The sequence below is a fragment of the Microtus ochrogaster genome, linkage group LG3 (assembly GCF_000317375.1).
Source record: "Microtus ochrogaster isolate Prairie Vole_2 linkage group LG3, MicOch1.0, whole genome shotgun sequence".
NCBI classification, from domain to species: Eukaryota; Metazoa; Chordata; class Mammalia; order Rodentia; family Cricetidae; genus Microtus; species Microtus ochrogaster.
The window spans coordinates 7,217,687-7,235,571 of NC_022029.1; positions in this window are offsets into that span (position 1 = coordinate 7,217,687).

Genomic DNA, 17,885 nt, shown 5'->3' on the forward strand with positions numbered 1-17,885 from the left:
CTTCTCCAGGTTGACATAGATTTATGCCAGCACCATCTGTTAAAGATGCTTTCTTTCTTCCATTGTATACTTTTAGCTCCTTTGTCAAAAATCAGGTGTTCATAGGTTTGTGGGTTAATATCCGGGTCTTCGATTCAATTCCATTGGCCAATGTCTTTGTTTTTATGCCAGTACCAAGCTGTTTTCATTACTGTAGTTCTGAATAGAGTTTGAAGTCAGGGATGGTAACACCTCCAGAAGTTCCTTTATTGTATAGTATTTTTTTGGCTATCCTGTGTTTTTTTTTTTTTCATATAAAGTTGATTATTGTTCTCTCAAGGTCTGTGAAGAATTTTGTTGTGTGCCTGATTAATGGGAGCTCACCAAAGCCAGCTGGACTGGGACTGAATGAGTATGTGATCAAACCGGACTCTCTGAATGTGGCTGACAATGGGGGCTGACTTGAGAAGCCATTGATAATGGCACTGGGATTTGATTCTACTGCATGTACTGGCTTTTTGGGATCCTAGTCTGTTTGAATGCACACCTTCCTAGGCCTGGATGGAGTGGGTAGGGCCTTGAACTTCCCGCAGTCAGGATACTCTATCCTCTCTTAGGACATGAAGGGGAGGAGGATGAGTGGGGGAGTGGGAGAAAAATGGGAGGAGGGGAGGAAGTGGAAATTTTGAATGGTATTATTTATGATGCAATAATTTTAAAAAAAATGAAAAGAAAAATGTGCAGTAATAATTACCACTGAACAGTAATCTGTGAGGAGCAGGGAGACACCAGATCCTGAATTTCTTGTAATCCGCTGATCTGAGTGCCTACAGCTGCTCTGAGCACGAGACCTTCAGGAGTTCCTGAAGGCAGGAGCGTGGTTTCTGGTGGGTTTAGCTGGGGCATGACTCTCTCTATATAATCTGCCCCTGAAAACAATAAAGGGGGCACTCCTGGGGAATTCAAGGATGACCCATGTGGCTGTCTCTCTGTCTTTGTGTGTTTGTGTATTTTAACCTCCAGCCCACTTACCCGAAGCTCGCGAACTAGGTGCCAGCGCACAGAGCACAGACACGAGTGCGTGGCAGTAATCCATGATCATTGTAGATATTTTCATTTACAAAACTTCATTTTACTTATAAACCCAGTTCTTTCTCCCGCTCCTACTTTTCCCTTTCCTCCATCCCACTCTTCCCTCTACCCCTCAGAGGGGGTAAGGCCTCCTTCAGGAGTCAATGAAGTTTGGTATACAAAGTGAAGACATGGCCAAGACCCTTTCCCCTCTATCAAGGCTGAGCAAGGTATTTCCCCACATGGAATAGACTCCAAAAAGCAATTCATACACTCTGGATAAGGCTTGGTCCCACTGCCAGGGCCCCTACAACAGGTCAAGCCACATAATTGTCACCCACCTTCAGAGGGTCGAGTTCGGTTTCATGGCAAGTTCCTCAGAAGTCAGTCCAGAGTTTATGAGCTCCCTCTAGCATGCGTTAGCTGTCAGTGTAGGATTTTGAATCATTATGTACTAAGATTTACTAATATTATAGCTACTACTGTATTTTGACATTGCCATAGTTACTATTGTGATTCATTTCCAAAAGTTCTTTGTGGAAAGAATACAGATATTTTTTTAATCTTTTCTGCTTAATATGAAAAGATTTAAACAACTTCTACAATATAAATTATTTTGTTAACAATATTCAAAATAATTTGTGTTTAAAATTTTGGCGCATGCCTTTTAACCCCAGCACTTCAGACGCAGATCTCTGTGAGTTTGAGGCCAGCCTGATCTACAAGAGCTAGTTCCAGGACAGGCTCCAAAGCCACAAGAGAAACCCTGTCTTGAAAAAACAACAAAAAAATTTTCATTCTTGCTGTGCAACTTGGCATTCACACTTCAATTGAAAAAAATAGTGCAGTTATGAGCAACAGCAGTTCCACTGTAAGCATGTAGCAGTCATGATCAAACACAAATTATTCACAGAATAGTTAAAGATTATATATGTATATATATATATATATATATATATATATATATATATATATATATATATATATATATAAGTACAAGATAGGCAGGGCCCTAAATTTTCTAAAAACTTGATTTTAACCCACCAATACATAATATTTTAACAAAGTGTGTTTTATACATACTGGAACTGATTTGAAGAAAGTATATGAGAGTCTGAAATTATTCTCAAATACACACCCTGCATCCACCACATCATCTTGAAAATGAAAATGAACCATTCCTATCAAATATTGTCATTAAAAGGAAAAGGGAGTATATCCTCTATCGTTAATCTCTCTCTCTCTCTCTCTCTCTCTCTCTCTCTCTCTCTCTCTCCCTCTTTTTTTCCCCTATCCAGTCCCTTTCTACTTCTCTCTGCACTTTCTAGAATGTTTCTAATAAAGTCATCTGAAATTTACACATACGTCTAAAGAAACATAATGGTCCCAAAGAGAAACAGAGACATGGTGTAGTGGTAAATTTTATCATAATAAAAACATATTATTCTTTTTAGCAATAAAATAATTTCTAAGAGGGACTTGTGAACTTTATTAAATCTTAAAGAAGAGTAATAGATGCATATACTATTATAATCAATTCTATGATAAATGCATATATTTACACACATACAGTGAAGATGGCTTTTATCTATATTGTAGTTAGGAAATTCTGACTTTCATTAAGAATGAAGCAGTTCCTAGTCTCATCATTTAGGGCTATTAAAAAGTTAGCAAAATTATCACTTCTTCTATTGTATATGAGAATTCGAAGAGAGCTGTGATAAATGTGATAAGTTATGGTAACCTAAAATACCTGCCTATCTGAGTTTCAAGAATACTCGATTTTCAAACTATGTTTCTCCATAATGTGGAAAAGCCTGCAGCTAATTAAATCACTTATCAGCTCAAACATTCTGTGAATATGTCATAATACAGTGAGAACTAAGAGTAACTGAAAAACCCCATAAAAAGGATATAAAGAAATCATAAATTTCTCTATAAATGCGTGCTTTTCCATTTTTATTAGCAATTTGTCTTTAAATTACAATGGCCATATATTCTAAAGTCCAACTGCAGATATAAGTAACTCTATCATAATGGTATATTCCAGACAGATATTTCTATTTCTTGTAAGTTTTAACATTAAAATGGGAGAAAATTTTACTTTGTTTGATACTCTTAATTGGTTGATTTAAAATTAATTAGCTAATCATGCACTATGCTCATAAGAATAAAATATTAATAAGCATAGAGTTTTAACAAACTTCAGAAAGTACGATTCTAACCTTTCATACATCTAATTAGACGGCTCCTTCTCTGGAGTCCACTCTGGCTCTGCAGTTATTGTGATTGAATTGTACTTTGGAAACAAACAATAAATCCCCAAAGCTTATACTACATTTATTCGATATAATTTAATAAGAGAATATACACATTTGTGATGGAAGTACTCAATTTCACTATCTAATTTTCTTTAATTTCACTTGAATAAGTTTTTACCCACTAGGATAAACTAATTCAACCACTTCCAACTTTCATTTTCTCGTAATCTCAATATATCCTATTTCTGCTGTTAACGTTGTCAGAAGGGAAAATTAAGGAAAAATTTTGAAGAGCGAAATGGTATTTCAATTCACATAGAAGCAGTTTTAAAAAAAGAATATATACCTAGGAAACAGGAAAGCATTTTCAAAGGTGACTTTTCAATAAAGAAAACACAGTTTCAAGTAATACAGTGTCTTAAAATTATGCTATTCTTAAAAGTTGATATGGTCTGCTTTCAGAGAATGAATTTATGCCTTCATGTCATGAACATTTAAAACTTTTGTCCCTCAATATTTTGGAGGATTTTATGTGAATAATGATGTTTCTTTCTTCATACGTTGTTGCAAAGCACAAATAAGCTAGCACCGTGTATGCTTGTAAAAACAAGCTACACTTATCTTAAACATCTGCAAAAATGAATTACCGTAAATTAGTTATGGATACTAAATATTAATTTATATTTAAATCATTACTAATTTATTCATCTAAATCTTATTCCAAAATTTATTGATAAATTTATGCTTCACCAGGACCCTAACACAAAGTTTCACACACATGCATATTGATGCACACACATGCACACACACACATTCACACAAACACACACACACACATAAAAGAAAGAAAGACAAAGAATGGGACAGAAAAAAAGAAACAAAAGTGCAAAATGCATACCTTGATATAATTAAAGTAATCTGATGCACTATATATACATATTTTGGGAATTATTTGAGGTGAATAAAATTCAGTAAATTGTGTAATTTACTGAAGACTGTGCTGCTTTTATTCATACTATTATTTGTTCCAGAAATGATCTAATGTTCATGAATAGAACAGTTGGCAGTGTTCTTTCTTTCTTGAATATGTATCTCTAAGAGGGAACAAGATATGTGTGGTGTCATGAAGTTAGTCAAGAACGAACATAGAGAGCCACCAGAGTGAATAAATGTGGTCCATGTGGAATTTGAAAAAAATGATATGGAGAAATATTAATGGAGTGGTAATAGAATACACCAGTATTGAAGCAATATGGGCTTCTAAAACACTATGGGTCTAGGAAAGAATGCTTAAGATGTTACACAGATACATCCATATTATATACTTATTAAATATATAAAACCATGTAACATGCAAATATCAGTAATCCCAAAGTTTTTTTTTAATCAAGCTTAATGTTTATACTTGGTTATAACTAATTATTCATTTTATTTTATTGCCAATTTTTATAAATCATAATGCCAACATGCTTTTTGTTCTTTTTTTCGAGACAGAGTTTCTCTGTAGTTTTGGAGCCTATTCTGGCACTAGCTCTTGTAGACATGGCTGGCTTGGAACTCACAGATACCCGTCTGCCTTTAGAGTATTAGAATTAAAGGTGTTCGCCATCACCACCTGGCTTCCAATATGATTTTTAAATAAAGAAAATTTACTGACTATACAATTAAAGTACTATATTTGACTTTTCTATCATTAAACTACAGTATTTTATATTGTCATTTAACTTTTACTGCATTCTTTTAATAGGTTATAGAAACTAATGTTGAAATTATGGATTTCTATGAATTTTCCAATATTCACATCTTCACCTAACATCACATGCACCATGGGTAGAATTTATAATGAATTCAAGCAGTTTATTTTGTACTCCGCTCTTGACATTATCACAGGAAAATATAAGACAATACAGGGAAGCTCTCCACTAGTAGTTTTTCCAGGCAGATCACCTATTTATGGCTTTCTTTCTTTGTTCTTTACTCTGTTGGCTTTGATTTAAACTTGCAACATGTACATATTTTCAGGAAGTGTGTGTCTACTGTCTGCATACAAGCTGGGACAGTTACATTCACAAATAACTTGGAATGCTGGGCAGATTGTTGCAAAGAACCACCACTTGGTTGTTTTAGAAAGTATATTTCTACTGTTCACCTTTTCTTCTCTAGTATTTATTTTTCTTCACTTTTCATTTTTTAGTTAATTTTTCTAATAATTTAGTTTAGCTTTTCATACTATGGAAAACAATATGGAAGTGCAAATAATAAGGTTTTAAGACATTGGATTTTTGAGCATTCCAATGTCTAGACACAAAGTCATGACAGAGATTAGAATAATAACATAAACTTTTTATATTATTCTGTAAAGGCAAAGTAAGTAAAAGAGATGTGTTCATACTTCCCTCCTGCACTAGCCATTTCAATTATCAGGTGAGAAGCAATGCCAGAAAATGAATGGATTTCAGAAGGTAGGAAAGAGAACATTTCAATATGCAGCCTCAGGAAGGTGATATATAGATAATGCCATCTTGTATCACAGTGACTCTTATGCTCATCAGAGGGACACAAGGAAAGCCATTGTAAGGAGAGAATTAATATAACAGAGCCTGATCCAATGTTAGCCTTAAAGGCGAGTATTGTTGAAAATATGTAGAATACAAACTGGTGTGAATTTCCCTGGATAAGCCCATTTCTCCAACTTTGAGCATTTATTAGTTGTTTGTTTATATTTGTATAAGATTGTGTGGTAGAATATTATTTTAAAATTTGTTTTGTTTTTATGCTGTGGAACATTTGTTTAAGGATGTAAAGATGTGTTGCTTTAGTTTTAATACATTTGTTTAACTCTGTAAAGCTGTGATTCTTTGCCTATCTAAAACACCTGATTGTCTAATTAAGGGCTGAATGGCCAATAGCAGGATGGGGGAACAGATAGGCAGGCCTGGAAAGCAGAAATAATAAATAGGAGGAGAAATTTTGGATGAAAACATAGAGGAGCAGAAAGCTGTAAATTTTTATGATTAAGAGAAACTCATATTATTTAAATCCCTAAGCCATTAGATTCTTCCTGGCATAAAATAAATTAGTCTTATCTGTCTGGTCTAAGGAAACATTTTTTTTAATTTTATGCATGTTTTGTTCATATGAAGCCTCTTCCTGAACTTTTACCTTGTCTTCTATTTAACTGATTTCTTTTTATTTTTAAACCTTTAAGACCAGTTTGTGCTGCCCAAATATTCTCAATGTGCAGTCTCCTGTGTTAAAGCTGTTCTTTTACCAAGACTAAAATTCTCGAACAAGTGTTCTCTTCCTGTCTGAGTAGCTACCTATTCAAAATAGCTCCATGGTTAGGAGACGAATTTTTTCTCCATGCTAAAATTTGAGCTATTGTATGCCTATATGGATTCAGAACATGTTGCCGCAACCATTGTGGAGTGTTCTTAAGTTCTACCACCTCTGTTTCAATTATTCATCTGAGTATAGACCACAGCATTTTGACTGTAGTCAAATCCACTTACATAGATCAAATAACAGAGCTGAAAAGATTCATAAGTGGCTGGAGAGATGGTTCTGCTGTGGGACAATGGTCTTTTACCCTGTAAAGATTTGTTACTTGTATTTTAATAAAATGCTGATTGGTCAGCAGGAAGTATAGGCGGGGTGACATGAGCAAGAGAATTTTGGAAAAAGGAAAGGCTCAGTCTGTAGTTATCACCCAGACACAGAGGAAGCAAGATAAGAAGACCTCGCTGATAAAAAGTACAAAGCCACATGGCTAACACAGACAAGAATTATGGGTTACTGTAGGATGTAAGAGTTAATAAAAAGCTTGAGCTACTAGGCCAACCAATTAATAATTAAGGTTTCTTTGGAACTGAATAGCTATGGGACCAGGCAGGACAGAAACCTCTATCAACATGGTTAACTGTTCAAAAGCATTTGTTACTCTTGTAGACAACCCTACTTCAGTTTCGAGCACCCACATGGTGACTCATACTCCATAAATTCAGTAAAGGAGCCTGTATCATCTCAGCTGTCCCAGATACATATGTGTCATGTGTACATGCAGGCAAAATGCACACGTACAGAAAATAAAACAAATAAATCTAAAAATATATTTTGAAAAGTATGAACCACCAGCAATGGTAGATTTTAAAGGACAGTACAATATGACAGAGAAAGTATTCATAGAGTAAAGAAAATCACAGTGAATATCAAGAGATCTAGAACATAAGTCCATATCAGGTTTGGACATTTTAATTTTGACACCCTTTAATGATTTTTCTGAATTATATTTTCAATATTATTAATGATTATCATAGAGTACCCTAAAATATTTTTCTTAAATAATTTAGCATAATAATTACTTTCATTATGTCTAAAATTGGAGACTTGATTTTCTAATAGACTCTATTCTATTTATTATAAACCACAGAAAATTAAGCATGTTGTAATTATAACTTTTAACATATTTTCCCATTCAGTTATTAGTTATTTAGTTATTAGTATGATCTTATATTAAGAAGTTATTAAGTGTGTTTTCTTTTGTTTGAATTTATTGACACATTGAAAAGTAAAGAATAATTTAATTACTCATTAAAAAAGCCATACAAAGAGCATTTATTTTAAATATAAGTTCATAGTTTTCATCTCACCTGCTTTGTAACAACTCTATTTTCAAAAGATGAACAACAATGAAAAGAACAGCAGAAATTCACATTGCTTGGCAAATCACAAGTAAATAAGTCTTCAACATTGATGCGTAGAATCCCATGCATGCTTTCACCATTGTTGCCGAGGTGGTAAGCTAATACCTCTGCTTAGTAGAGTAAAAATTAATCTCAATTAAAATTTCTTAATCAGTCATTGACATACAAAATCATTTCTAGTATTATTACTCTTTTTTACAGAAAAATTCTTTTTTTATTTGAATAATTAAAGAATAATGAAAGAATTCTTTTAAAATAAGAATTCATATTTTCTTTTTAATTTTCTCTTGGATAAAACATTCCACCCATATGAAAGTAGAACATGTGATGAGCTGTGGACAGTGATATGACTGAATTTCAAAATAAATATGGAGCTAGTGATATAATTAACTGTGACAAAGTTTAATCTATACATTTGAGACTTAAGTCTTTTGGTTATACAGTTTTGAAAACTCATGGTTATACAGTTTTCAAAACTCAAATATTTTAATCCACTAGTGAATGATTCTCTGGATTCAAGTCTAGTTGACTGAATTTCCTTAACATGCATAACTACTGGTTATACTGTTGTATTTTAAGACAGATGAAGGATTAACATCTGGGTAAGATGCTTCTGAAATACTCAGGCATTTTTTAGATTCAAACATTATACTTTTACTTTACAAAAGAGCTTGGAAAATAATAGAAGTAAAGGCAGCAAGGTAACTAAAGGAAATGATGAAAGGTTAACTACACTTTAGACTTGTGGTCTTTTCAATTCAGAAGAGATTATTGAGTTGTAACTGCACTGTCAACTTAGAATTAAATTGCTAGTACACTATAACTCAAAAGTGAAGGTCAAGTAAGAATGAATTCATTACAGAAAATGGTACAATCTAGAAATCATAGACATTTGAAATAAACAGATAAATCTTCATCAGAAAAAAAGCTACTAAAGCCAAAAAAGTAGAATACAAAAGGCACAATATCCTAAAACAAAAACTTCGTTAGACAGTTCATCCTGTGAAGAGCTAAACATCAAAGATAAATATGCAAATTCAAAACCAGAAACTATCAAATTAAAGCTACACAAGACAAAAAAAAATTAGAGATTGTATCAGGGCAAAGTACTCAGCTAATTCTTTCAAAACATGAATATTTCTTTTGTCCTTAAGAATTATTTTTTTCCTAATTTATATAACTGCTTTAGTTCCAAAACGTCTGATGAATGCTTCACTCTAACAGTACAAAAATGAAAAAATAAAAAAAAATCAAGTGATTTTACTCAAAAAATAAAGAAAAAAATCATTGCAAGGACCATCAAGGTCACTTAAAAAGCAGCAGAAATGTGAAAAATAAAAATTAAGGACCTACATAATTTCTTAAATTTAAAAAAGTTTCACCTCTTATTATCACGTGTTGTTTTCTGTGTTTTTCTCTTCTTTATGATCTCCTACAATGAGTGTTATGAGTGTTTCATATTTTTTTGGTGTTGTTTTGTTTTCTGTTTTATTTTGAAATTAAAATTTCTTTCCTACCATACATCCTGTGCACATTTTCCCCTCCCTCCACTCCTAATCACCCACGTCTCTCCTCCAACCCCGCCTAGATCCATCCCCCTGAGGTAACGTGTAGAAACTCTGATGCAGACTTATGCAGTTCCTGTGCTTGCAATTTCAGCGTCTATGATGCATGTGAGTTTGCATACTAGGTTCCATGGGCCAGGTTCTCTTGTGGTCCTCCATCCCCTCTGATTTCTACACTTTTTTCTCTTCTTCTTCCACAGGATTTTCTGATCTCTAAGGAAATGGATCTGATGGAGACTTCCAACCTAGACTCTTTCTCTGCCTAATGTCTGGTTGTGGATCTCTGCACTCACACTCATTTGCCACCAGAAGAAGCCTCTTTGACTATGACTGGACAATGCACCAATCTATGAGTATAGTAGAATATCATTATGAATTATTTCATTGATTTCTTTCTGACAATTGTGCTTTCTTCTACACTACATCTCTGGGATACTCAGTCTCCTGTTTCTTGCCATCCTGGTAGTATAGGGCATGGGCTCCCTTTCATGTGCTGTCCCTCAAGTTAAACCAAATATTGGTTGGCCACTCCACATATATTTCACGGCCATTGCTTCAGCACACCTTGCTGGCAGGACAAATTGTAGGTGGAAGATTTGGTGGCTTGTTTGGAAGAGAAACCTGGATACCAATCTAGCTACAATTAATGGTTTAGTGTCTTTGAAAATGCCATTGAAGTCTTTAGAAATCAATTCAAATTGGTCAAAAGTCTTCTCACATAGTAAAAATCCATACTATTTTCTATTGCATTTTCACAATTTTTATATTTTGGTTTCTGTTGTCTGAGTTTTATGTAATCTAAACATTTCTCTACATTTCAGTTATGGTAAAATTAAAGTCTATACTTTGCCTTACCTTTATTTTTATGTTTTAAATCTATTAATATTTTGATCTGTTCACATCATCCTGGCTTATTTATATTTTCATTTGGATCTTTAATGCAGTTTTTTAATTCTTTGCATAATACAGTTACATTAAAGCCATTTAGAATTAACTTTTCCTTTCAAGGCTACAAAATTTCCATGTCTATTTTTTAATTCTTTTTCCTTTTTTTCTTGACAAAACTTTCATGTTTTATTTTATGATTTTTCTTTTTTGTTTTACTTTCTTTTTTGAAAGAAATTTTCAGTATCTACAGATACAGTAGCTCTAGAAATCAAACCACAAGCCTCAGAGTTTGCTTTGTTATTCTTATTGCTTCCTGGGAGGAATGTCTACTGTTTCTTCGCTTTGTAATAATTAATTTTTGGGGTTTTTCTTGGGCATTCATCATTGCTTTATAAATTTTCTTGTTGGTGGGTGCCAACTAGAGTACTGAATTCTGAAATTTCCCAGAAATTGATTCACTCAGAAATGGATATATGATGATAATATTCACCTGTATCTTGGTGTGAATATCTGAAATTAGTAAACATTAATCAAGCCCAAAGTGTGTAATATTTATAAGACAGGACCTTTACTCCATCTTGACTATAAGCTTCACATAACATCTTGAACTTTACCATCCTCATCAGAGCTATGGTTGAAAAATTCATGGCTTCTTTAATGTCAATAGCAGATTTCATAGATGTTCAAAAAGGTTTACCATGCAAGCCCTCTTACAGACATTGGAAACATTACAGATTCCTATTTTACATAGTATTTATGGATTATGTCACTCTGATTGCCTTATGCTTTCTATGCCATCTGGTCAGATTCCTCCCAAAACCAAAGTTTAAATGAATGCTTTTTTAAGATTATGTTTTAAAATTTGTGTTTTGTTTTATTGCCCATTGCTTTACTGAGTAAAGATAATTGAGCACATATTTCATTTATTCATGTCACTATATTGTACAATAGAAATTAATCATATGCTATACAATACATATCCACTTAAGTAACCAACCATTCCTATAGTTGACTATCAGTTATTACACACCATGTCTCTAAATATGCTTTTCTCCTCTGCAGGAAGCTAAATAGTATAAGTTTATAAAAACATCAGCAGACTTCATTTTTAGGGTTTTGTTTTCCATTTCAAAATATATCTTCATGGTTTTGTGTTACCCTTTCTTATTTGTGCTTTGTTTTACTCTCTAGATATGTCTATTTTGTATAGAGTATCCACAGTTTAGGAACCTAATAAGGGACAAGAATGGAAAGGGGATTTTCCAGGAAAAAAGAAATAGAATGCAATGTTAAAAGAGATAAAGGGAAAACTAGGGCATGAGAATTAAACAGAGTGGGGTAAGAGGGAACATGGAAAAGAAGAACTAACAATAATGGCCTTTTAAAGACCTACTGCTTCAGAAGTTTCTTAAAATAAATACAACTATCAAAGAATTTAAAGGAAGTAACTATCTAATGGGGAAAACAATAACCAAACTAAAAATATGTTATCATGCAAACTGACTAGTAATATAATGGTTGCATCTTTTTGTGCCATTAGCTAGAGTGATCCATACAGACCGCCATCCCAAAACAACCATTATACCCCATAGTTAATGTTATTAGCTATCCCACACAATGTGATGATAAGACACAATTGCTGCAAATACCATACACTAATGTCATACAAAAATAAAGAAATCTAGTTGGTAATCAACTGGAAGACTCACTATTACTGGCTAGTGTTCATCCTGCAGGAATTTTCTAGATATACAAAGGATGTAGAAAAGAAATAACCAATATCAACAAATTAGAAACTCTCTGAGCTTCCACAATAAGAAACTATCTAAAAGGTGTGCTCACTAGTACAGGAGAAAGGTGAATAATAAGAAAACACTTTTTTTTTAAAGTTATATCTACGGTTCACTCTGTGAGATGGAACCATTATGGAACCACAAACCTAAGACTAGATAGTTTTGGACCCAGGGCATAACCTACATTCTAATTGGGGTAGATGAACTGGAGGGAAAATGAACCCTAATAAATTATTTATATATGAAAACATCATTGTATTGCTTAACTATCATCAGAAAAACTTCTTGCACTTGATTTTGATTAATACATTGACCTGCAATGGAAAAAAATGCAGAGAGTGAAGGACATAATGTGTTCAGTCTGAAATCAGATATTTTTATCATACTTTTCCACTAAAGTCTTAGAAATCTATGAGGAAGAAGGGGCAGAAAGATTGTAAGGGCCAGAGTTGGTTAAAATTTTATATAAAACAGCATTTTGCAGACAGAATAGGGCAAATATTCATGCAATCTCACAGAGAAAGTGACAGGAATATGACAACATACACAAAGCCTTATACATAAACAGCCAGACAGCATTCTCAGCATGAAGAAGGAAGGATGTGAACAAGATCCTACCTCTTGCTTTTTGAAAAGATATTTGGTGAGAGAGGTAAAAAGCTGAGTAGAACTGAGTATATCAACTACTCCACAGCTCATGCTTAGGAGCAATTGAACAACACAAACAAAAATCCACTGATGTGAGATTTTCCACTGTATGCTGTGAAAACCATTAAAGAATAAAGAGAGCTGGCTTGAGCCTATAGCAGAGCAGGACAGAACAGAGTTAGGCGTGGAAAACTAAACTGAATGCTGGGAGAAAAAGAGGCAGAGTCCAAGAGAAGCCATGTAGTCTCACTGGAAACAGATACTAAAACTTTTCCCAGTAAGCCATAGCCTCATAGTGATATATATATATACAGATTAATATAAATGGGTTAAATTAATATATAAGAGTTAGCCAATAAGAAGCTGGAGCTAATGGACCAAGCAGTGATTTAATTAACACAGCATGTGTGTAGTTATTTTGGGTATGGGCAGCCAGGACAAACAAGCAATCTCCTGACAATACTCCACTGTTTGGTGCTTTTCTTCTTTTTCTTTATTAGAAAAAGAAAGTACAAAAAGTTGGGTGGTTGGAAGCATGGAGGAGCTGGGTAGAGTGGGAAAACAGAGAAGACTATGGTAAAATATACTGCATGAAATTTTCAAAAACATTTTTAAAAGGATAAAAAAGAAAATCAATCTTTTTACCTGAGATATTTTCCAACATTTCCTTTTCTGTTGTTAGATTTCTTGCTTAACATATTCAATTATGTTAGCAAAGTATAATAATATTCATGAATATATTTGATATAAAGTAGCAAAAGTACCATTGTCTAATTTGACATTTGCTGTCTAGGTTCTGTTCTATTAAAACATTATTACCAACAAGAGGGTTTCTTGAATGAATTTTATTTCTATTTCAAATTTAAAATTTTGTCAACGCTAAAACCTGACAGCAATTTTACTAAGTCATTTCCTTGTAGCACCATTTAAGCAATTTTAGAAGACTTAAATTTTAAATTTTAGTTGATATAGGAATGAATATATTCAAAACACTTTTTCTAAGTGGGAATCAATGCAGGATTCCCAAAGCTAACTTGCATTTGAATGTCAATGAAAATAGGAACAATGAAATAGGACAAATGCAACTAAGTATATTATAGCTAATACACTCAACCCATCACAAAAAGAGTATTCAATTCATTAAATAAAACTTATTTGTGACCTCAAAAAGTATTTAAACCATGACTCTAAGAATATTTTTATCTGTAAAATGTTTATACACATTGAGTAGAAACATTTAAACACTTTTGCACATGAATATAAATACACCTCTAATCCTATCCCCGAATTTCAAAATCCACTTGAAAACTCCTAGAATTTAAATCTTAGTTGGCACTGACGCATGGACACTGCAAATGTGATGCAGGTCAGTTAATATGAGTGCAATCTGTCCAAAAACTGTACGTTTTGGCTGAAAATAAGCAATGCAGGATACAAAGATGGGTACCATTTGGAGAACAAACAAAGAGTTAAGAATCAGGTTTTAGTCTCTGAACAGATGAGATTCTTGAATTCTAGCACAGTTAATATTTGCAGTAAAGGTGGATAACACGGGGATGATATTCCTTCTATTCAGGGAAGAACATTAAAAATAATTATCCAAACTGGAGGTCTAAGCCTTATGACCTTTAAGTATATCTGTACTCCCTTCCCATATAGTGTAAAGAACTCTCGTAGATAAGTCTAAAAGTATCTTTACAGTAAAAGCATTTTAGTTTTCCTGCAGTCGCTGTGACCTAAGGTTTTAACTTATCAACTGTATTCTCTTTTGCGGACCACCTTATGATTTCTATAAGCCTTTTGATGGTAGAGATGAAGATGTTGATGATGCATGCATTTGTGAGTTTGTGTTCATGGTAATAATCATTGACAAAGAAAAACGATATCAAAGCATAATAGATACATGGATCCCTTTGCATGTGATTTTTGTCTCACCTCTACTACAGCATTTATTCAACAAATTCCTTTCTTTTTTTTTAAGAACAATCTTTTTCTTATCTTTTTTTAAATATTTATTTATTTATTTATTTATTATGTATACAATACTCTGTCTATGTGTATGTCTGCAGGTCAGAAGAGGACCTCATTACAGATGGTTGTGAGCCACCATGTGGTTGCCGGGAATTGAACTCAGGACCTTTGGAAGAGCAGGCAATGCTCTTAAGCACTGAGCCATCTCTCCAGCCCCCAACAAATTCCTTTCAATTTGTTTCAAATAATTAGTCTCTGTGGCACATGCAATTGAAAAAAATCCTGTAATTTTTCAGCTAAATAAATTGCAGGTTATCATTAGTTTACTTGTATGTATTTTCCCACTGAGACTTGAAATACCTTGAATGCAGATTAACCATTTTCAATCATTAAACTCTTGAGGATGTCAGAAAGATGATTCTATGTGTAAAATTTCTGACTCCACAAGCTCAATGAATCTCAGCTTGATTTGCTGGGATCTGTTAAGAGCCCATAGAGTATAATGAATCTGCAAGTTAGCATACTTATGGCAAGACTTGGAAAAAAGGGAGTGAAAGTTCATAGGCCCTGCTGCCTGTGTACAAAACCAGAAAGAAACAAGAGTCCAAACCAGAAAATAATGTTGCATACCTGACATCAATATATTAGCTCTTATAAATTTGAGAATTCACTTTTTCTCTTTTTCTTCCTATCAAACAATTCTAAAATGTCGTTGAGTTTGTACCCTACCAGTATGATTAACTAGAAATATGCTAAGTACCAAGTGTCATTTGTTACTTTTTACTGCATGTGTTTCTCAGATCAGTTTAATTTTGTTTCTTGAATGTTAGAAATGATGAGCTATTTTTCTCCTTTTTAAATGTATTTTTACATACTAATCCCAATCCTTCCTCCCTCCCCTCTCCTAGCACCTCCCACCTTCCCCTCATCTCACCCCCATCGGATTCTCAGTGAGGGATAAGGCGTCCCATGGGTACTCAACAAGGTCTCCCATGGGGACTCAAAGGAATCTGTCTGTCCTATCACCATCTTGAGGCAAGAGCAAGGCCCTCTCATCAACCACCCAACCCCTGCCTAGGCTGGGCAAGGGATCTCTTCATAGGAAATGGGCTCCAAAAAACCTGATCATTCAATAGGGATAGCTCCTTTTCCCACTGCCAGTCGCCCCACAGACTGCCCAAGACACCCACCGTCCCCTACATTTAAGGAGCCTAGATCCAAGTCACCCACCATCACCTGCATTCAAGGAACCTATTTCATCCTTTGAAGGTTCCTCAGTTGTCAGTCTGGAGTCAGTGAGGTCCCACTAGTTCATGTCAACTGTTTCTGTGGGTTTCCCCATCATGGTCTTGACTCCAGTGCCCATATTATTGCCCCTATCTCTCTTCAACTGGACTCCGAGTGTTCTGTCTACTGGTTAGTTGAGGATTTCTACATCTGTTTCCATCAGTTTTTGAATAAAAGTTCCAGGAGATCATGCCTTTTTTCCCTTCCTAGAAAAATCCATGTATGCCTCTCTTAGGGTCCACTTTGTTACTTAGCTTCTCTTGGGTTGTAGACTGTAGGTTGATTAACCATTGCTTTATGCCTAATATTCAGTTACAAGTGAGTACATATCATGATTGTCTTTCTGGGTTTGGTATACCTCACTCACAATGTTTTTATCTAGTTGTGTTCATTTGCCTGTAAATTTCAATACATCATTATTTTTTACTGCTGGGTAGTCCTCCCCTGTGTAAATGTACATTTCCTTTTTCCATACTTTGAGTATCTTGTATAACGGATAATCAAAGAAGATAAAATCATACTTTTACAATAAGTAAAATACTCTAAAAACACTACCTTGAAAGATCCTTAATTATTTTAATAATCAAGAGGGAACATGCATAAGTAAGGTTCATAGGACTACTGTACAAGGTATTACAAATTTAATTATTTAAAGTACCAAATATGTGCTAGGTTCTAAGACTGTTTCATCTCTTATTGCTGTAAGCAATAACCACTCTTTATATTTTCAAGGTCTCCAATGAGTCTCTGAAATCCAGACTTCAGTTTGGCTTCCAGTTGCTTCTTTTGATCTTACCCCCATCATCACAAACTCTTGTATCCTGGTGAATGTTTCTTTTTCCTTACTAAGGTTCCAGTTATTGGATTTATGATGTACTTTAAGTATCCATATAATACTTATTACCAAAGAGTCTGACATGCACAGGTAAGGCCAAGAGCTTGAACATTTACAGAAAAGGTATTTGAAATATTCAAAAAATGAAGAAAGTATAGATACTAAGAAGTTGCAAAGAAGATAACACTCAAGATCCATATTAGTTCAACGTAAAACACAGCATGACAACAGAGTCAAGCTTAAGAAGTAAACAAAAGCTACATCACTGAGAGATTTTTGTTGTTGCTGTCATTGTTTTGTGGTGGTGATTATGGCTTTTCTCCCTAGGATTTTTGCTTGTTTATTTATTTTGTGTGTAACTTCCATTTTCATTTTCCAAGTTGCTTTTTCTTCTGCCCTTAGAAAGATTCCTCTTCTGCATGGGCTTTGGAGAAGGTCGTCATGTGGCACCAGTCTAAATCGTGGTGGAACATTTGGTCTTTCAATGTAGTTATGAGATTGATTTCAGACCACCTTGCTATGAACGGCAATGCTCATCCAGTAATGCAGATTGACATTTGTTTGGGAGGCATACAAGTATCAAAGACACTTTTCTCCGAAATACCTCTCACAACAGTGTCCTCTCCCATGGTACACATGAACTCTTAATGATCTGTGGATGCACCAGGCACAGTGCCTGCAGTGAGTTGGTTGTACATGGCCATGGTCCTTTTTGGCAATATCACAGTTTTTCCCCCTCCCCCTCCCCCTCCCTCTTCCCCTCTGTAGAAGGAGCTGCGGGCCTCTACCCACAGCCCCGCTCCTGGCTGCTTGGCTAGCTTATACTCCAAAATAACAACACACAAACTGTATTCATTTAAACACTGCTTGGCCCATTTCTATTA